The sequence below is a fragment of the Temnothorax curvispinosus genome, unplaced genomic scaffold (assembly GCF_003070985.1).
Source record: "Temnothorax curvispinosus isolate PA1 unplaced genomic scaffold, ASM307098v1 QBEX01008487.1, whole genome shotgun sequence".
NCBI lineage: Eukaryota > Metazoa > Arthropoda > Insecta > Hymenoptera > Formicidae > Temnothorax > Temnothorax curvispinosus.
Genome location: NW_020218267.1, coordinates 45,396 through 67,675, shown reverse-complemented (window position 1 = coordinate 67,675; position 22,280 = coordinate 45,396). Strand labels below are relative to the sequence as shown.

The window sequence follows — 22,280 nt, the reverse complement described above, 5'->3', positions numbered from 1 at the left end:
AAAATTTTTTTAGTTTAACCCTCAGCTTTAACTTATATAGTTTTCTTTCCTGTAAACATGAAAATTTTTATCTCTCACGATCTCTTGTTCCTGACGCCTTAATTTAAGATATGCATGGTAGATATAGACAGTTTACGTGACTTATCTGCATGAAAATGTAAATTATTTTGTGCCTCAAAGACTCGCGGTGCGAACTTGGGCAATCAGAAGCCGCTGGATTTTTTAAATGACGCATATATACTCTTACTTTTTATTGATCGTGTATGAAGTATAAACACACACGCGCATATGCTACATAATTAATGCCCGCGGGATTAATTAATGCACTTCATCTTTTCTTCGCGCGTCTGACAATTAGCGAGTCTCGCGGAACTTCTTTTCCCTTAAGACACAGGGACTTTAATTTCCTTTGTGGGCAGCACGGAAGCGATTCTGCCGTTATTCTTCTTCATATGAGGAAGTTCCGCGTAGCCTGTAATATTTCCGTCGGGGATCCTTAAGTAATATATCCACAACGGCTCTGAACAATGCGTTCTCACGTGAAGTACGTTCAAGACGTTCGTGCGCAGTCTTCCTCTGTTTAGCAAAAGTACTCAAGATTCACATTTATTTCGTAATAATGTTTCATGTCGAATGTTAGAAAATTGCTACAAGCGCTTTGTCTGTTTTCTAGGAACAGATTGATACTACAAAGAGTTCATTATTAAAATTAAAGTTGAAAATCCATGCTGGATAAAAATATCTCAAGTATATAACATTTAAAATAAAATAAAAGTAAAAATTGCGCAATATAGAAATTTACTTGCTTTACCGGCGCTGTTTTATTATATATACATTGATGTAAATCTGATCACAGAGAAAGTAGTACAAATTGCACCGGGTTATTTTATAATCCGTATTTTTACTCTGTGAAATTACAATTGCTAATAAAATATAACGAGTGTAATCATATCGTTTATTTATTGGAGCGTTTGAGCCTTGGTCTTCCAAGTACGAAGATTTCTAAACCCGTGCAGCGTATTGTACTTGACGGATAGTCCGCCACCGGCTCGGCGGAGCACTCCGATCCGATTTGTAGTCGGATTGATAAAAGATAAGAGAGGCGGTTGTGCGATCTCGAAAGCGCGCACCGCGCTGTCTACCGCGCGATCGCGACCTGGAATTTTCCACGTGGGATCGCCTCGACTGCCTCGAGTCGATCGGTGCGACGATGTCGCGGCTTGAGACTGTCGGCGAAGTGGGCTAAGTGCGACCCACATGCGCGGGTCGTCGTCGTCATCGTCGTCACAGCGAAGGCGACGCATTTGAGGTCGCGGCCGATGAGCAACGAGCGCTTCCGGTCGGTGCGCGAATAAGGGAAAGGCGAGTGCGGGTTTCGCCGCCGTTGTGAATACAATCAAATCGATAATCGCAGGGAAGACACGGTCCATTTCTCGATGAATAAATCGGAAGAGTTAATCGCTCCCCTTGTTTTTTTCTTCAGAAAAGTACCGTATCGAGTTTACTCATGCACATTCTCACGAATCCCTCGAATTACCATAAGATGGAGCAGTTCTTTTTCTAGGTATATTATCTTCAGATTGTCTAATCCAGTTCAATACCTTAATACATAATTTAAGAAATTATAGATAAGTAGTCGAAAATCAACATTAAATTAGTTTAATCGCAAATTAAACGCATACGAATGATTATTACGAAATCTATGTAATAATTTAATCTTAAATTGCTCCGCGTAATCTGTACACATCTAATTTCTATGCGTGCAAAACGAAATCCTCGGCGTCCGACAACACTCTCACCAGTCACTCGGGATATGAACACGCGAAGGAACATGATTCATCTCGCATGATCATTCAATTTGGGCGAAAGTAGAGATTGCCTACTTCTTTTCATCGTTCAGCCTGGATGATATCGTGCTTTTTGCAGGCGCATTGTTCACGCGAACTTCTTTCACTCTGCGCATGATGAATTCGGCACGATCGACCGTCAAAAGTGAACGGCCAACGGTAAATTCGCCTTTACCTTTGACACGAGCTCGCGTTCTAGATCGGGAACGAGCAGCCAGTTCTAGAAAAAGTAAGCCGTGCTAGAAGAGATCCCTGACCCGGTTCGAAAAGACTTCAGCTCGTTCTCCTTTAGTATGAGGGGGGGAGGAAGACTATAGGGATGGGTTGACCGGTGCCTTCCTCGTGCGATTCGACGAGTTTTGACAACTGAGGTCAAGGGCGAGTTAGCTTTTCCACTCGCGTCTCGATACCGATCGGCGGAAGTTCGGAGCCGGGGTTAAACCAGACTTCTCATCGGAATCAATACAGCGACGTGAGAAAATTGTATCTGAGGTAGAAGCGAACGAAGGTGATCGGCATTCTTTGCATTTTAATCGTGCGATTCATAATTTCACAGGCGCGCGTATCAGGTGTCGAGTTGACTCTTGAAAAGGTTTCCGCTCGAATATAGTAGCGCGACTTTTGTAACGAAAACGTTTCTATCTCGTGCAGTACACAGTAATTTCCGACGTTGAAAGAAGTGTGATATAGCTGAGTCTTTCATATTCAAAGAATATGCTGCTTTCAATGCCCTCGATGAATTATATACAGCGTATCTTGGAGCTCTCCTTCACAGATTCTCTGGCAAATATATAGATAGACAGACTGCATATATATATTCGGGAATACAGTTTCGCAGAATCGCAATAAAAGCGAATAGCGCATACAAATGTACCTGCGTCTACTTAACTTGCAGTACATGCGGTACGCGATACAAGGATTTAACGTTGGGGATAAAAACGTAGGACTCGTCTCGGCGAACAAAGGCGAATCCGATGTTCACCAGTGTGTCCTAAGTAGCTTCGACACACGCGCGACGGTATACCGTCGTTTTCCTTCGCGGCAAAGGAGGTAACTACGGAGAGCGGTTAAAATCGCTTGGTCTCGCGGCGCGAGCGGCTAATATTGTGCGGAGGAGGCGAATAAGCAGTAAAATCGCAAGCTCATGATTCTGACCTTTACGGCGGTATAAATCGCGCTATAAGATAGGAGAGCGCGACATAAGGATGCGCGAGGTCTCGCAAAGGCAAAACGCGCGCTCTCAGTCCTTGCACTGTCATCTTGCTTCTCGGTAGTTGATGCAATTCGCTGGTGCTCATCCTGCTTCGGTCGAGCAAAAAGAGAATGGAGAAACGCGGTGTCGGCGCGATAAACGTGCCAATCCCTCGAGCGACATAATATATATATATTGCTCGTCGCTCGACTTTTCTCTGCCTCGTTTTCCTGTGGAACAATCGATCGTCGCCGATCTCGATCAGTGTTCGACGCGTGTGGTATCATTGGTACGGTAGTACGACCGGATGTGCGATCGCGCAAAATGTTCACTGAAACTCATATCGATGAGAAACGGGACAAAAAAACGACGATTCTGTGAATTGAAAGGAGAAAGGAAGAGATCTATCGATGATTAGCATAAGAGATGTAGACGCTTATCTTCTATCAGAAGATCGATTTTTCAAAAATGTTAGCGAAATAAAACTATCGATTTCAGAATCAATATCAATTTTTTCACTAATATTCATTGGTTATTGTGATAAATATCATCACTGCCTCAGTGGTCAAATTGATAAAGACGCTCGTCGCACAATTTGCGATACGATTAGTTCACTTCAAATTTAGATAAACTGGAATTGGACTTAAAATAAACGTGCGCTGCATTACTGTTAAATTTGAAATATCTGTTCTACTTTCATTTCAGAACAATATTGATCGTTCTGGCATAGTTCTAAGATTATTCTGATAAGTATTATTAAATATATCTTTTCTTTCAGAACAAAAATACTAAATTTTTTATGCTTTTTATGTCGAACATTGTGTGCGTTAACGTTATCATTATTAAAATATATGCTTTTTACAATGATAGTATTATACTATTATATGTATAGGGGTAAGTGGATTGCAAATCATCTTCAATATATATATAATTGTTTTAAAATGTACATTATTATTTGTGCTAGTATAGGCTTTAATAATTTATAATTATAATTATATATCATATTTTATTGAATACTTGATAATAACATTTGTTGCCAATCGAATTAATGCTGAGATGTATCTGAGAGGTGTTTCTTTGTGTATTATGTATCTCTTATATCTCTCTTTGTTTAGTTTTGATGGTCAGTCGACAAAAAAATGTTTACACCAAAGTACCGGATACACTTGTCGGCTACTCGCGTTGCAGTAGTTGCGTTCCTCCTGCCGCGATGCAAATTGCCGCAGTGATAAATCGCTTATGATGCCACTAACGCAATTTTAACTTGCTAGGAACACGCGATCATTACGTATCGCGCGCATTATTCCATGCCATTCCGCGATCTTAAGTGACGATTCTTTTGAAAAATCGTTCTCTGCGACAACGAGGGCCAGCTAATTAAAAGAAACTGCGGTTAGGTGTAGATTTACGTAATCGATTTATTTAATACTTCTCTCTCACTGCGACGTAAAACTCGTCATTAATAATTTGACTGATCAATCTTACGATCTTGAGTATCACCGTTCGACATTTAAAGAGAGTACTAAGAAAGTGGTCGATAAGACGTGAAACATACGAGACTATTACGTTTTATGGATCGTGAAACACCGACGAGTTCGGAATACGACGATTAAGAAGCTCATTGGCACAGCTGCACTGTCACACATTTCGCGAATAATCTTAAAATGTCTTTCGCGAATTATATTTGTATGTTTTTTCGTATTTATGCGTAACCAGAATATTTTCCAGTTATTTGTTATAATAATGAAATCACTTTTTACTCTTCATTTTGATACAACTTGCAGTTTAGTTATCCGAGTTATTTTCGATAGGCATTAAAATTCTCAGAATTTCCAGCTATAATTAATCGTTATTCTAAGAAGCAGCCATTTTTATTTGAATTATGTATAAATAAAGATTTTTATCATGCTGTGATTATTTCTCACGATGTAAAACGTCGCGTCGAGGGTTCCTGGGCAAAAAAAGATCTCGCGCCGAAATTCCCTGTTGCGGTCATTCGTTGCGAGAAAGATAAATGAATCCCGTCGGCATAATGCGAGTCTCTCGTAGGATTGTAGGATTAATGATAAACTAGCGGCGCTGCAGCTGCTAAGCAACGTTGTTGCGTCGCGGGCTCGTAAATATCTTCCCCGGTGCGATTCTTCGCCTCGCGAGAAAAGGCTGGCGAAACGCGGCGCGGATGGACACGTGGGCGCTTTTATGGACCGCACATTGTTACCGTCATGATCATCGACCTCGTAAATCGTTTCGTCGATTGCACGGTCATTTTAACTGCCGGCTACTCGATTACCATGGAAATGAGGTTGCCATCGAGAGGGGAGAATGCTTCTGTTGCGCCTAGATAAAACTACCCCTGCTAGAACACCCTTCTGTGCACCCTTTCGTTTAATTAGCGAATAAATTTAGTTTGTTTACTTTTACTAGCACTGCTTTTCAGCATTATTAAACTAATATATTTTGATATATATATTAATTAAATTAAAACGCACGAGATATGCTGGTGTTGCATGTTTTTTTAATTTTATGTTTATTGTTATGATTATTACACACGCGTGTTACTCATACGCTGATAATTGCACTACTTACATTAAATGTTATTGCTAAAATAATATGTTTACATAAAAAGAGATGAATTAATTTGTAAAGAAAAAGGAGCCGATTATATATGATTTTCCGAAATGCGAAACATATTAAATCAATATTATTAAGACGAGCTAACGTTAATACTGGACAAAATTTGTTAATTTATTATTACATTGAAATTTCCTGTAGGAATTAAACTGTTTATTATTTACTCGCTTAAATACATAGTGTCAAGATAATTTTCATTGAAGTGTAACTCACAAGTGCAACAACATTAATAATATATTCTGATGAGAAGCTTAGAAATTAGGCAATTATATATCATTTACTCGTTATACTAAATACATAGCGCCAGGACGATTTTCATTGTAGGTGTAAGTCACAAGTGCAACAATATTAATAGCATATCCCGATAGGAAGCTTGGGAAATGGGCATGTATAATATACAATAGACTTGAATAATTTTCTGTTACTTTGCGACGGTTTCTAGGCTAAATAAAATAGTAATTAGCGCGACGTTACGGTTGTACAGTTCCCGAGCTACGGTGTTTCCCATCTCGAAATTTTACTCGCGGAAATCCTCATTGTTCGCAGTCACGTAATGACAAACTTGTCTCGTTAGTTCTCGTTGAAGATGATTATCGAGATAGGAATTCTGTTCTCCAGGTATCAGATAATATTTCCGAGATAGGTCAGCAAAGATAAGATACTTCCAGGGAGGACAGGCAAATTAATTTTAATTAAGCTTAATTAGAAATTAATACTAACTTGCGTCCAAAAGAAATAGCTGGTAGCGTGTGTTAAATATTCGCGGACATTGGTCTTCTCCGATTTCTCCGTGAATGTTCGTGGCATTGATGGCCAGGTTTGCGCCGTATGACTCACGCGGAGTGTCGCGGAAATACTTACCGGCGAATGGCAGTCATTCATTTCGTTTTGTGCCTGTCAGTTAAATTCGAAAGGGCGCATCACGAGGAAACATGGGAGATTTCTCGAAGTGCCTGGACAAGACCGACCGAGAAACTGGTCCCTACAAGGACAACGAGGTAAGGGGGCCGCCGCGCGATTCGCTACAGGTTGTTTCGTCGACTTCTTTTCAGCAGGGCCCCGTTACTTTTTACGCCCGTATACTTAAGCTTACACGTACTTCTCCGCGCGCGCGGGCCGGACAACTTTTATGCGGAAAGTGTCAGTGACCCGACCGACCATTATCCGACAGTTCAGTTGGCCACTTCCGGCGCTTTATTCGCGCGCGCGCGCGCGCGTTGGCCACTTCTTTCGCTGAATTCGATCGTTTCGATAATATTTCGTGATGCTTCGTGGCGTTCCAAAGGAAGACACGGTATACATCATATATGTATACATAAAATGTTCGAAGAAAAATATCAGTAATTTATAACGAGGGATAGTTTTTCTATTACACATTACGGAAAATTATTGCGTCTATTTGTTTCAGAAATAGAGTGGCTTGTATACAGATCTCATCTTTACACAGCGATCGTTTAATCTTTTTCTATACCAATTTGCGTTTCCGAGAATCTCTTTCATTTCTCAATAGACAGTATTATCGCGATAAATTATCATCTCCCACGCGACCGCTGCTTTTCCGGGGTTTCGTAAGGTCAGGCTTCGCGATAAAGCTGTGCAAACGTCGATACGCTGGACGATTGTCTCGGTTTGGCGATAACATCGAAACTTTCACGGCAAAATATACAATTATATTTTGCGTTTGATTCAAATACTTACTTATAAAAATATATTTGTGAGCATCAACTTATTGACCTGTTATTTCGAGGTAAATTATATATTCATCTTACGAAAATAATACATAATATTTGTTGAATCGATGCGTTGCATGACGTAAATAAAGTGATGTGTGTCAATATGTTAATATATTATAATTATAAAAAAAATTAATGAAAGGTCTCATTGTTTGTTATATTTCTTGACATATGAGTGTTCAGGTGAATATTGCACATCGCGAATAAATGCGAGGATGAAACAAAGACATTATTTTTTGTACATATGTGAATAAAAGAAATTATTAATACTTTTTGAATTACACTTATAGGGATTCACTATACGGAACGTCACGAAGTGTTATCACGAAAGTATTATTGAAAAGGTTGAATAGTTTACAACAATTAAACATATACATTTTAATCTGATTAATTGCTTAAATTAATATAAAATTACGGAGTTGTAAGAAGTACACATTTTTGCAACATTAAATCTCCATTTTATTAAATATTTTTGTCTGAGATTCTTGAAGAGAAAACGCGTTTCCATGTAGTGACACGTATAAATGCGGTCTAATCACAATTATTGCACAGGCTGAAGAAGGTTAATTTACTGAAAGTTGTTTAATTGGACCGCAGACTTGACGTACTTGTATACCGCGGCATTCGCGAAAGGATTAACAGTTGGAAGAAAAATCGCGGCTTTTTTCCAGGATGAGTAGTTCGGCTTGGCGTGAACGTCGTGATTTATTTGGCGTTCCACACCGTTGCCCGCGCCGCGCCGCGCCGCGCCGGCCGTCACAGACCGCTGCACAGTATGTGGTTTTCTGAGAGCGAGCAATGCCGCCGGCCATTCTTTTCGGCGGTAATCTTCCTCTTCTCCAGGCCAGCGTGTCCGATCGCCACGAAATTTACCGCGAAGTCAGGTCCCGCCGCAACGATTCAATCACGAAAGGACTCGGACCTGAAAATCCGTCGCGAGATCCTATCTTCACTGAAAAATCTCGGTGCCACGGTAACGATGTTCTCTCTCGCGTTTATAAATTATTATCAGAACTGCTGCGAAGAATCGCGGGTTATCTTTCTCTCTCCTGGCATCGAGGAAGTCTAACTATACGATAGTCCAATAATAATTTAAAGTTTTATATTATATCTGAAAAGCAAGATTTATCGGTAACTGTGACGAGATCGATTATGGGCCGTTAAGTTGGAGTGTAAATAAATACCGTACGGCTACTTCCGGGATTGTCTCGTGAATAGCATTGCGATTTGTCATGGCGCGAATGTTCGCACTAGCTGTATTTTACACCCTATTCATAAATCTTTATCGATATATCGCGATAATCGGATAAACTTTTTCAACCGATGGCGATGCGACGTAAAAAAGTTCATTTTATTGCATACAAGAAAAATATATCTATCTAAGCTTGTTTTTGATGTATAAAAATTATACTGAAATTATGCAGAAAATTTTACAGGGTGGAGTGAGGGTATAATTGATTTACTAATATCAACAAAGCAGAGTATACTTTGTTCATCGAATCGTAAGAGCAAAACCTAATTTCGACGAACTTGAACAAAACGTCGGGAAAGTCAACACGATTTTAGGTTGTTGAGACAAATTACGTATCTCGGCGCTATCCTCGGGTTAAGGGGTTAAAAGGCGGCACGAGAGAGCACGTAAACTACGTCGCCCGTGCTTATCGCGTGCGTTTCATAAGTGTCACAATTGTCTCGGGTAGCTCATTGCGCGACTGGTCACGACACACTTTCATCACGAGCGCAACAGCACAACCGAGACTTCTGTCGACCTGACGCACGTGACGCCAGGTATAACAGAGCAGCGATAGAGCAAGATGGAAATGCCGTGGTTCCGGCATCCTGCAAAATTACTCGTTTCGCCATTGAGCCACATAATAGATTTCGCGAATAGTCGCGCTCATTTGCTGCGCCGCAAAGTTGTGTAATCTCGGGCGATTATCGAGCCACCACCCCGTTATTAGAAAGTGCCTTAACGGTTCTGCTGCATACGCCGCAAAACTGATTTCGTACCGCGCTATCGCAGTGAAAATTTATATATCGATACCGGATGGGGCATGCAGGATATGGATAAAAACGACTCGGGCCGGAATCAACGGCAAATGAGAGGCATTGACTCTAATATTATGAGTGAAAGTATCGATCTCATGACCTCGACAATTTCTGCGTAAAAGTTCGTAAATAGAGTGATTAGAATTGAGCGAACGCAGGTGCATTTCATTTCAGCTCACTGAAGAAATTGAAAGTATTTGTTGCTTTGCTGGAACTGTAATTCCTTCATCTAACGCTTGAATTAATGTGATTGAATTTTTAAAACAGTATAAAAGAAGAAAGGGCTAGCGAACAAAGATAGGTATATATACGTGCTTAAAATATAATTATAAATTAGTAACAAGGATGATAAACACACGTTTTGACCTTAAATATGGTTATCTTTAATGCGCAACATGGTGATGAAAACTAAATCTTAAACATTGAAATTCAAGGATAAAACGCAGATTAAATTTTTAATTCCTCCTTTAGGTAGTAAGACAATATTATTTATATTTCTTGCAGGGACAAGATCTTGCACAGTCAGTTAAAGCTTAACTCGCTATTGGAAAATATTTAAGCATCTTCGATGTATATAGCTATAATAGTTTCTAAATTAGAAATTTTACGCGATACTTAACGCTAACTGTGCAACTGTGTGAGTGTTATCAGTTCAATTCGAGGATTAGGTTCGAGATTAATATGAGATAATGAGAATTACGGCGCCACAGACACTGTAAAAGATCGATTTATTGCGGCAAATTGATCGAGCCCCTTAATTCGCGCTATGGAATTGCGTAAACATTGCGTCACGATGTATCAATCGCTTCGACAACGAAACAGTAGTGCATGCGCCAGCGAAACTTGCCGAGTTTCTTTTTCGCTGACAAAAACTGCGGGATCTACTTCACGACGCTTGCATAATACGGTACCGTGTCAAAACATATGCGCATTGCGCGTTTTTTTTTCGTGATATAATCGTGGTGTAAAAAGCGATCGGGATTATGCCAGCGAATTCGGCGGCAGCGAGTTCAGCAAAAAGAATCTGGAAGGAAGACAAAGCGTACAATACGCTACACAGAAGAAAGATAAATCTATAATTCTGAAGATTAATTCGCGTTGAATATACATATATGGGATGGATAAGATAACTAAATATTTTATGATAGATGTAATGATTATTTTATCGCAATGTGTTTGAGTAAACACATTCGACAAGTTTAGACTACGCGAATAAAAGATCTGGTAGGAAATAAAAATATTATTTATCGCTCATCTTTTATGCAGTTTATTTAGTTTAAAATGTAGTATAAATTATTTTATTAGGCATTTACGACCATAATTATCTGGAATTTACGAGTTATCGCAAACTGAAATTATATATATCAGAAGAACGTTATAAAGAGAAATGTGTACGAATTAAATATTCTCATACGAGATTTAAATAAAATTAAATAACATTTGATAATAGAATTCGAATAATATTTAATATAATAGCCGTAATGTGGATGTTCATTATAAGATACATGTGCGTTTTTATTTATACATAAATTACGTATAGAACAGATGCATGATTATGATTTGATAAATTAAAATATTAATGCACATATATGCACACCCAACACACAACTTCTTCGCGTTTTTCTGAGCTGGAACAAGGATAGAATTTCATTACCACGTTACGCATTGCTCTTTTTGCTTGATCGTGCGAAGCGTAAATAATGATCCTAATTTCAACGAGAACGAGCGAAGGCTGACAGGAAAGTAGCGTCATGTCGAAGCTCCGCTTCGTCTGGCAAAGCTGTAATTGAGCGCGAAAGAGATATTTTAGACTGAAAACGAGGATTGGTACTATCGATAATCTTTCCGTTTTTCATTGAGATATCGTTATTATTTCGCATTATTTATTGCTTGCTTGCGTGCATTCCTTATCCATGTAATCTATGTAATAAGCGCGATCTACTTGTCGTAGTGCAGGTGTGAAAAATGACGCTAGATCTCGTTCCCAGGAACTGCTATGCACGCGTAACGGTGTTGTGTAACCAATAAATGGCACGAGTTAGCACGATTAGCGCGGGGACTATTTCAATGGCGCAGATATCGTCGGGCGAATTGTCGTGACAAATTAATTATGTACGCGCGTATTTTATCGTCGTAATAAAAGTGCCGAAGTCGACAGTAGTCAACTTAAATCAAGTTAACATCAAATAACTCTCGCGTTATGAACAATAATGATGTAAAAACATTTGAATATCGATAGTAGCACTTTCGACAGTTAACTCATTTTTTTAACCACATATTTCAAGTAAACTTAAATAGTTTCACAGTTTTAAGTTTATTTTTTAACTTATAGCTTTTTCACGAATTGCGAGAATTGAAATTATTTTTGAGATTTCTTAAAATTCAATGCATGTCCAAATGAAAGTTTTTGGCGGTACTCCATGACGTTTTCGTTAGTCTTAGTTTGGCTTTTGTTAGGATAATACGACTACGTCGCTGAAACAATGGGGAGAGATTATAAAAAGACATTAATCTCACCACATTGTCCGAGAACTCGTTTAGCGGTCGCGCAACCTGGCAATTTGGCAAATTAACGAACCATGGGTCTCCCTTGGAAACTTATGAAAATGGTGCCGATTCTCGGAAAGCGCTTTCACTAAGTCTGTCAACTAAACTACCGTTGATTGTCGTTTTACTCTCGTTTTGCGAACATTAGACTAGCAGCAGAACAGAATTAGAAGCGAATGTACAAAAGAAATGTAGCATAGTAAAAAGCGAAGTGAGAGGAGATAGTTTGTGCCTTTATTTTTCTTATCTTCAATAATTCTCGAGTAATCGCGTTGGCACATCGAGTACAGCATATCAGAGAAGTACAATACAGAATTTCAAGATTTTATAAAATATTGATTTGGAATCAATGCTATATAGCCCTAATTTTGAACCCTGAATCCAACATTGGCATCACATTTTCTTATAAAGCAATCAGAAATCAATATTAGCTAAATAATCACTAAATTAATTTTTTTACACATGCAGAGGTCTCGATTAAAAATTTTTTGCTTGCCAGTGAAGACACGTTGTTTCTTTAAACCTACTGAAAACTTAAAAATATTCTCGTTATGAAATATATTTCAAAACTCATTCTGTGCCAATAGTAAAAAAATTTATTTGCCTCTAATTATGTAACAAGTCGGAGTAAATTAAAGCGAGTGACGAATGATCACCTTATGTAACGTTCAATAAGTTTGCTTTACTTTCGAAAGAGCCACTTGATACCTTTTAACAAACTGCTTTCTATTTTTTTATTAATAATAATTTTAATAAAACTCAGCTAACTTGATTCTTGGCGAAACCGCGATATTCAAAATAGAATTAAGTATGGTGGTTTCTGGTTTGATTATTTTTAATTTTTATATTTTTTCCTTTTTACAATTCTCCCATTTGATTATTTGATTCAAGGTTAATATACGGTTAGTATTCCAGCTTTATTTGATTTATAATCCGGGAATTTAAATTGGTGCTAAAAGCAACGTCTTCAAATAAAAGTCTTTATGCATAATGATGTTATACAAAAAACTTTTTTGTATTCTGTTCACGATTGTACTTCTATTTTAGTTCAATTTTAGACAAATGTTTGATAGTATAACTGAGAGTAAAGTTTGTGATTTTAAGGCGAGGCCTTTTTCCCTCGCGGGATCTCTTCCGGGTTGAAAAATAAATTCCCAGATTTCGGTTTTGTAAACCTATGCTAATCGAAGATTCTGTTCTTTCTCTCAAGAGTTCGTCGTTTGGAAATACGAACGGACGTCTGCGGTAAACCAATGACGCAAATACAAGCTCGCGTTGCCGCGAGTAATTGGATCGCCATGGGAAAGTTTTAGCTCTCGCCGTGTTTGGGGATCCTCTTTTATCTCTTATCTCTTTTGAGATCGATTTTTGATCGATACCGGTAAGATTTTCTTGAGGCGATTATTTAAAGACCAACCGATTGTGTATAATAAAACATCATCACTGGCGGATTGGCATGGCAGACGTTAAGAGGGACTCGTAAGTGGATAACCGCTACCGGGTGGTCCGAGATAAATTGAATTTCGCGACGGACGGTTACAAGGCCGATGGGGTCGATTATTGCATTGTTACGCGTATTATTCTGATAACTGTGCACGTGGAGTCAACTGTAGTTATATATATACACTAATCTCCTTGAATGTCAATGATAGAATCATATATCTTTCTGTAAAATAGTGTTTCTACATTATGCTTATAATATATTTCGTAGAGAATAGTTTCGTTATTTTAATAATGTATAATATCTATTAATGATTTCTCTTTAATTTAATTGAACGACTCTGAAGAAAAAAAAGATTACGTGAGCTAGTAGGTGATCAATGACTTGCAGCATTCTTTCAACTTAAGGTTTTTCTACCTGAAAATATTTTATATTTTAATACTTTTTTCCGTTCCAAATATAAAATATAAACTTGTTTAATATGAAATATACCTATGCCATTTAACAATCTACGCAACGCGCGCTTATATATGATCATTTTTCTTTTTTTAGAAAGTCATTTCCTGTTAAACTAATGCGAAATTTTTAACGGCACGTTTCCATTATATATTTTTTGTAATAATAAACTATTTCCGGACGAGCGTATTTAGCCACGATAACCGGAACAGGAAAATCATAGTAGAAACCGATGAAATGTTTTACATAATTTACGACTGAACGTGGTGCGACTCGCAAATTAATCGTTTTGCTTGTGTTTTTAAAAAGTTTATTTACAGCAAAGATCTGGTTTTCGTACTATTTGAAATATAAGAATCCCACTTTTCCTGTTTATTCGTGTCGTATGGAATTGCGCGCTGTCTTTCATCAAAGCAATATTTCAGATAAGAAAATAAATTTATTATTATTTTTGTCTTTTATCGAGGATTGATTATTTATTGAATTTAGCGAATTTAATCTTACATACAGCAGCGACAAAACAAATCTTATGTTAATTTCTGTTAACGTCTCGAATAAATATCTAGTTTATTTTTGTTTCTAGGAACTAGAATGTGGATAACAAAATTTCTGAATAATTCTCGATATTAATAGCATAATAAATGCGTAAAACTTAAATTTTTTAAATTAAAAAAATATGTAGATAATATTTTGTGAAGCTCATTGGTATATCTATATTAAGTGAATTAATGCGGTAAAAACTACGATGTAACATTTTTTTAATACAATAATATAATAAAATTTTAAGAGTTAATTAGAGAACTCTAAAAAAATAAATTATTTTGTAATATTATGATGTGTTAAATATAAATAAAAGAACGGTTGAAAGCATCTTTTCAATACATCTAAAAATGAATCGGATTCGATAGATTAATTGATATTTTATCATAAAATAATTTTTATGATATAAAGAAGGAAACTTCTTATCAACTTTAGAGTAGTTGAAGCTATTTCTCAAGAGGATGTGTCTCAATCGATATCCCTTATTCCACGAGACTAACTTTGCGTTTGTGATATCTTCTGATGGAGCAATCTGAAACGTGCTCGTTCGATCAGTCTGTCAGCTCAGCCACAGTGCGAGAGGAAACTGGAAACGATAAAAAAGAAACACGAGACGCGTACGTTCGAGGTTATCCCGATCGCCGGTGATCTCGATCTTTATCTCCACTTGCGCGCGCGTAGATAACGAAACGATTTTCTTCGTGACGACCTCGAACGAATCAATGTCGTCGATCGGTTTGGTCCAGGAACACCAACGGGGAAGACCGTATTTGGTTGCCTGGTAGCAACGCACAGCGCGCGCGGCAACTCGTTGAGTCATCATCATCGCTCGTCATAAACGCCGCTGCTGCATTCGACGTGTCTCTTCACAATGTTCCGAAGGGCCACGATCGATTGATAAAGCCGCGTATTAGAACGCACGCGTGCACGCACAGAAAGGAATGGAACGTCGCACAGGCCGCCTACTGTCCACGCTAAGCTCCCGCAGAACCTCCCCAAGGTCGTCCGGATGCTGAGAAAACTCGTCTGCTGTCGAGGAGTGAGGACTCGTCGCCTCTAAATGACGGATTTCATCCTAAAGAACGCGACAGAGAAAGATTCATTTTACTTTTTCTTGTTTCAGATATACAAATAGATTTCTTTTTTTTCTCTTAAAAATATTAAGTATTTTTAAAAATAAGTTACGAAAATACTGTGCGAGTTTTATAATTATATAATTGTGTTGTTATATATTTTGCAAGTATATAAAGAATGTACAGTTTATATATATATACATATATAGGATAAAATAATTGCGCGAACAAAATCAAAAAAGCAATCGATGGATGTTCAACTGATAGTCTCAAGTAGCATATTTATACGTACAGTTTATTGTTGCTTTTATATTTCATTTCTAATCATAATGTCGAGCTTCTATATAATCCTACGCAGCCTATGATCGAATCTGCCTTCCGATCTTTTATCTTATTCCAACATTTTATTACGACTCATGGCTGAATTATTATCGCTGCAGCCGAGAGGAGCCCGATGAGAAAACCACCGTCTCTCGCGTCTCTCGCGCGATTCGTTTTCGTTCGTAGATGCGGCTGATGCTGTATCTTACCGTGCTGCCTACACGCGAGCATTCGCGAGCGCCGCGCGCCAGCACGGTGATCGGGACACGATCGCGAAACACTTTCACGGTGGTGGCCTTTCGCGATGCCTCTCGTGGGATCTCCGTGGCTCGGCGAATCGGTTGGATATCAGTTAGGACCAAGCGACCTGGTTTTTGACGCTAACGAATGCCTTTCGATGTGCGTTTGTTACATTTGTTTATCTTGGACGTCCCGAACGATGTATAAAACATGAGCCAAGTGTGCGTAATTTTGTCTGAAATAAATTCGTTCGAATTGATTTTTTAATATCGTTTAAAACCACAAATAAATAAATCAATTGGAGTATGAATTCAAGATTTGAATATATTACAGAGAGATTATAAAATACTTGTGAAAGTTCGGCAAGAAAGGTGCTAAATATTAAAGCAACGAGAGACGCGCATATTTTTGAGAGACTTGCTATCGCAAGACGTTTAGACATCACACAACTGAAATCCGCATTCTGTCGCACGATGAATGACCATTAACGTAAATTTAATGTCACCTAAAAAGAGACGTCTACACGAGATCGCGCGGAACGCGATGGCGAACGCGACCTTGGCTAACTCGACTCGCGTTAATCTCGCGCCACCCTCTTCAAGGTCGCTCCCGCGAAAAACGTCCGGGGATACGTTCGTAGGTGCGTACCTTTCGCAGCCCGTACCTTTCTTCGGTGCACAGGCTTGGTGCAGCGGGAGAAATGACCGTCTGGCGATGTTATCGTCCCCTTAACTATAATATGAGTTATGCCCCGGGCATATCGGGACACTTTCTCTCGTACGCCACAATCCCCCTTTAGGATCCTTTTCAGCTTTCGATAGCGATTATCTCGTTTATAGGCGTCATCGTAGCGAGAAACTCTTCTGAGAGATTAAACGGCTGAATCTGGCTCCCCGGGAGCACGCCAGCTACGACACGGTTGGGCTGTAATTTCGGCGCCACGTGACCTAAATAAAATCACACACATGATGCCGCGATACTTGTTCCTCTTATAGTCAGGAAGATCAGTGACTCTCAGCTGCTTTGACTTGCCGGTAATCCTTGATTTCAAATTATATTTTTTATCTAAATATATAATTAATTCAATTTAAATAATATGAGTTTTTAAACTTGTCACTATTAAAAATGAATACTTTGTTAATTCAAGACGGTGTTATTTACAACGATTGAGAAATGTGATGCGTGTAGGAAAACTGTAATTTTAAATACATTATAATTGATATAATGACACACTCTCTCTTTGTGCATTTAATAATTAAGAAAAATTATTTACGATGAAAATATAAATTCGCTTAATTTTATTTATAGTGAATTTTACCTTGGAGATGTCAATCTAATATTCATGTGAATAATATCTAATATTTGAAACACTGTTTTTTAATTAGTTATATATCTATATATTTTATTTCATAAGACTTACAATGTATTGGAAACTCAAATATTTATTGAATTAGATAGCTTCGCGATTCTAAATCCGTATGAAGCTATTAGCTGAAGCGAGAGCGTTGCAACATGCTTACGATGGTCGATGTAAATCTAATCGTTATTCGATTTCCAGTCTCGTCTTTTCCATCGCGATTCGACGGATCGACACACGATTCCTAAGTCTAATGGCATACATTGAGAGCCTCTCGCAATCTCGTATCTCGGATTGTATACGCTGACACGTGTTCGATATATCTTCTGGTATGCCAATGCTTATACAGAGCATGCCACATATATCATTTTCCCTCTTATCTCAATTTCGCCTCTGCGAGCATTTCGCAGCGTCGAATTCTAATTTTAATAGTACAAGCTGGATTGAAGTAACTTCGGCGAAGTAAGATTCCCGAAACTGCAAGTTAATTAGAACACCTTACTTTTCAGTTAATCTTAGGAAACTCCGTTTTAACATTTTCAGACTCTCTCTCTTTCTGTTAAATGTTAGAAGTTAAAAGCTATGGATTTAAATAACGTCTAATTAAATTCGATATTGATGCAAAATGTGAAGTTTTTAAACCAGAAGATTTATGAACGAGAAGAACGTACAATATTCACCGCGATCAAAAATGTTGGGAGAAACGGGAAAATAACACATAAATACCGCCGCATGCTGCGGGAAAAGTGACTTACTGTCGTTTCTGATGCTTAAACATCTTAATTTTTTTTTTACGATGAAAAGTATAATGATGTAGAGATCATCACAGATAGCGCTCCGACGTGTCGATACAGAGGGCGTCATTAAAGCGTAATTGTCAACCGCGGCGGGGATCCTAATGATTCGCTACGTGACCGCGTGTTATTTCGCTATTAAGATCTTCTCGGCATTATGTCGTTTAGTTTCATTACGCGTTCCACGAGTGTCCACTAATTTTAAAACACTTTCGCGTTCACTTTGGATGAAGATCTTTACGAGATGCGCGCCTTAATTGAAGTCGGAGAATTTTAACATGCCAAGAAAAAAGAAACTTTTCTTTTATACATATTAGGAATGAATAATTAATCCTTTATTTGTATACTTGTGTTTGTTGTAATACATGCAAAAGTCTAACAAAATCTTTCAAATTGGATTAGTTGTACATTGTTACATTTATAATTTTTTTGTGGATAGAAATAAATCTGACTGAATGTTAACTGCTTATATAAATTTAATTTAAACTTGAATAAAAATTATAAATTAATTTTATATTTTAATAAAAAAATATCTGCTGCTATAATAAAACGGCAATATAGTTTTATATTATCTATAATATTCCAGATAATAAACTGAATTTTTTCTTGCAATTAAAAGATTTATAATTCAATAAATGAATTATTCATTATATAATTAGCGAAGTTGACTGACTACTTGGATTAATGCAACAAAATATCAATACCTTTAAATATACCTTTTAAATATAGTTACAAAGTAACGTCGATATTTTTTATTTCGTCTTTAGGCAGTTCTTAATTGTAACTCAAAATAATTTTGTAACTCTTTAATTTGACATCTGAAAGTTTTCGGCTTCAATATGCTCAATATAGCAACTGATGTGAGTTGAAGCAAATCGTGTTAATTGCAACTTGGCTGATTTGATATCCGACCTCTTTGCACCATCGAGTGTATTATATGTGATTGATGGACGGAGCCCGTTACTCGCTCCGTGTGGTTGATCATTTGGTCGTAACAACCAACTTAAATGTACGGGTGCGTATATATAGAGAAATGCCAGGCAAGCAATTTGAGAAATTATGATGCGGCTTCAGGAGTACGACTAATTAAAAACCGCGCTTTGTGCGATCGTTTATAATCAGTATACTTATGTGAAAAGGAGATCCATATCAATTTCCTACAAATAATCTACACAATTTTTTAGACTTTACTCGGAGAAATAATGAACTTTCGCGTCTTTAATTGTGTCGTACATCAAAGTGAACAAAAAGTTACGACACGTGTATTTTTCTTCTGATTTTTTTTAACTAACGTTATTTACTATTCTAGAAAATTGTAAATTCAATTTTTTAATTTACTGTGTAATTACGAACGTGAAAAAATAAAACTGACCTAAATTGTGTATTATATACCTAATAAAACTGACCTAAATTCCAGTTAAATTTTAATTATATAGCGTAAAGTGAATTATAGAAGTGAGATATATAATGGCGGTAAACTAAATTGCGTTATTTACAATTAGATCAATTTCTGCATCGGTGTCGCAGCAACGCTTTAATGCTTTCACAAATCATGAAATTTTCGCTGCTAAACATTTCTCGTCATAAACATAATTTGCAACGAATACTTTCAGTCGCACAAAAATAATGTTTTAATTTAATTCATTCTGTCGCTCGCCGCTGGTGATTATCACAATTGCGGAAGGAACGCGTGGTTTATAACGTCTCATAAGGACCGTAGATTAGCTAATTATCTATTCATTGAGGTTAACGATGTATAATTGTAGGTCCGGGACTGCAAGTATCCACATGATACATCCAAGTATCCACGTTACGCCATCGTCGGCATTTAAAGCCAAGTCGACGCCGAATCATGACGCCGTGGCCTTTCGCAATTCTTATCAAGTGCGATTTACGAGGATTAAGCACGCGTTTCTCGCAATGCATAATCGCTTCGGCCGCAATAATAATAAAGTAAGATTTTCGAGTCTCGACGGCGCCGGGTTTAGAACACGAGAGACATTTTCTAATAATTATCATTTAAAATTATATAGTGTTTATCGGAAAGCCGACTTTTATATCGGTAACTTTCCACCTTTCCCTTTCCGTTAAATTCCCTCAAGACTTTCGCCATTTCCTCACTCTCTTGGACGGGGATCTTTCTTGCGATTTCGTGGCGTGTCTCCTTCCGAAGCACGCTCGCGAACGTCTCGCGCACGGATGAGCGGATCGCGTAATCGTGGCGTTATTAATCGCGATCGGGAAATCGTTCCGCCCGGTGATCGATGGCGGAACGAGCGAGACGGTTCAGCGGCAAATCGTGACTGTATGATATCTGTCGCATGCACTAAGGGGCTACTTCCTTCTTTCCAAGAGAAACGAGAAATCTTCCGTAGCTCTGTTGAGAGCTGTACGTTTTGATTAAAACTCTGCATAATCGTTGAGATGAGAAATCTTCTGCAGTAATGTTAAAGCTGCATGTTGGTTGAGATTATGAATAATCAATGTACATAGTTTATAGTATCGAAAATTTTTTTAATTGTTAACATTAATGTTTGCGATGTATAACATTTATCACTAACTTTATTTGAAATATAATTCTGAAAATATATCTCTCTAATTAAATATTTTAATTTTTGCATTATTAATGTTATATGTTTTTATATGATTCATGTTATTAATATTATAATTCATAGCATTTATATGATATTTAGAATAATCAGAAAATTGAATACAATAATGGAAAGTATGTCAATAGAATTATTTGGAATTTATAAGCAGTTACAATCATTCATTCTTGATCGTATAGGAGAGGTAGTAAAAGGATGAATATCTCTTGAAGTATTTTCTTCTTTCCGCTCCAAATCTCTCCCAGAAACCCATTGGGTTGTTTTTGTTGCGTATATAGTATTGATATATGAAACTTAATTAGCTCCGAGTGCGGTTCTGCACTCATCATTTATTAACGCCCCTGCGAATGCGTTTCGCGTTACGCGTGAATGCGCCAGGTACGCGATTAACGCGCGTGTCATTTTTTTCCCTCGTCTCCGTATATACGTACGAGAAAAATTGTATCCGCCGAGCGCGCCTGAGATGTAATCGCCGACAAAATCCGGTCCGTTATCGCGGTTGGAATTCTTCCTATGGAGTGCGGAAGCGTTAATTGCCGCATTACGTGCCGCAAAAAAAACTGCCGACGCCCACTGCTGCACTCGGGGGCCCGCTGCAGTCGCTGCACTTGCAGCAAGGGTCGCAATCGAGTCGCAATCGACTCGTAAAGTGGACACACTCCGTAATCAGCCGACTCCGGTCCGCTCGGGGATCGCATTCAAGATAGTCGAGACCGAGAGGCATCTCGCTGCTGCTCCTTTTTGAGTTCATTCATGCGTGTGATTTCTCGTAATTCGTGTCGTTTCCTTCGCCGCTGTTCTCTCCGCCACGGTCCACGGTAGCCGAGCTGAATTCTCACTGATGCGAGATAAGAGACGGATCGGTGAAAGTAATTAAACAGTCTCCGCCTGGGAGCATCGAACGCATCGTTCGTGGCGGAAACACGTTTAACCGTTTCAAAGTGGAGATCATCGCGAGTGATACGTTCACGTTTAATCGAGCGAGCGAATTATTGTGAGCGTCCCGCTTGATCGTTTTACCGTCGGAAATTCTCTCGTGGAGTTTCATCCTGGGACTTGTAATACAAGCGAGTGTGTTTGCTACTCGACCGACATCCCGTTTAACCCATTTCCTACCTTGTACATTGATTTCTCTCATTAATTTGTATTCCTTCATTTGTATTCGAGACTAATACATTTATTGATAAAAAAGTTAAGCACCCAGAAGCAATTACCGGAGAATATCGAAATTTGGTGTGCAATTACGTAGGTAGATGTGCAAATGATTTCAGTTTGAACAAACATGCGTGCTAAATTGATCATTAGAGAGTATAATTAGAGAGCATAATTGTTGCTATTATCGTAACATAGAGAACGGCCATACACGCACTGTGTGTAATAGATTAAGCGTGCAGTATTGAGAGGAGAGAGAGAGAGAGAGAGAGAGAGAGAGAGAGAGAGAGAGAGAGAG

At 38.1% G+C, this 22,280-nt stretch overlaps 1 protein-coding gene across 5 annotated transcripts in view; it reads left to right on the top strand.

The window, feature by feature from the left end:
• The window catches only part of LOC112457944 (protein phosphatase Slingshot homolog 2), a 113,608-nt gene that overhangs the window by 54,133 nt on the left and 37,195 nt on the right, over positions 1-22,280 (top strand). The window lies entirely within an intron of this gene.